At 47.2% G+C, this 978-nt stretch overlaps 1 pseudogene across 1 annotated transcript; it reads right to left on the minus strand.

The window, feature by feature from the left end:
- Positions 1–234: 234 nt before the first annotated feature.
- LOC309967071 (small ribosomal subunit protein eS10-like) lies at positions 235–768 on the minus strand (annotated as a pseudogene). The gene has a single exon. The product of its transcript is annotated as a small ribosomal subunit protein eS10-like (transcript).
- Positions 769–978: the final 210 nt, after the last annotated feature.

Below are 978 nucleotides of genomic sequence, written 5' to 3' on the forward strand. Positions count from 1 at the left end.
AGAAACCCTAACCCTGCCTTGTTTTTGCTTTACTTTTTGTCATTTGCAACTGAAGTGACTATTACAACCATGATGCCTTAATCTAGCTTCTATCTAGGAGAGCATACCCTCTTGACTAAGGCTGCCTGGGTTCCAATCCCAGCTCCATTACTAAGTGGCTGTGTGACTTTTTTTTTTTTTTTTAATCTTTTCTGACTACACGTTAATTCAACACAAAACAATCTCTTCCAGACTTTACTGAGGTGGCTGACCACGTACGTCCACGACCAAATCTGCCTCTAAACTGGAATTTAGTTGCTGACCCAGCCCCGGCCTCGGCTTTCTTGTCGGCACCAGAGGGCACAGCGCTTCATCTGTAGGTGACTCTGTCGCCTTCCCCTCTGTGAGTCTTGCAGGTCGCTCTCCCTCCAGACCTTTGGGCCGTGGCCTGCCAGTCTCAGGACGACTGTGGCGCAGGTTAGCAGGCACGATCTCAGGGGGCAGGTGGAGGTAATCCCGGAGATAATGGGTACCCTCGCTGGTTAGGTACCAGTAGAAATGTCTCCAGGCAAACTGTTCCTTCATGTACCCTCATGATTTGAGAGACTGCATGGCCTTCATGACGTGAAGATCGGGCACATTCTTGTCTGCCAGCTCGGGGTGCTTAGGCATGTGGTTGTCCTTCTTGGCTACCATCACTCCCTCCTTAAAAAGGAGTTCATAAATGGCAATCCGGTTCCTCTTGGGCATCAACATCGCGACAGCTGCTGTGTCCGGGGTCGGAGCTGGAAAGGAAGGGGTATCGGTTGTGTGACTTTGTTACAAGTTACAGGATCTTTCTGGGCATCAGTTTCTCCATCTGATAAAATCAGGGTAGTAACAGTACTTAATTCATAGGATTATGGTGAGGATTAGATGAAATAATACTTTAAAGCAGAACAGCGCCTGGAATGTAATAAATAATAAATGTTATTCACTTGCATAATCCTATGTTCCCAA

The sequence above is a fragment of the Leucopleurus acutus genome (genome assembly GCF_964270905.1).
Source record: "Leucopleurus acutus genome assembly, chromosome: 10".
NCBI lineage: Eukaryota > Metazoa > Chordata > Mammalia > Artiodactyla > Delphinidae > Leucopleurus > Leucopleurus acutus.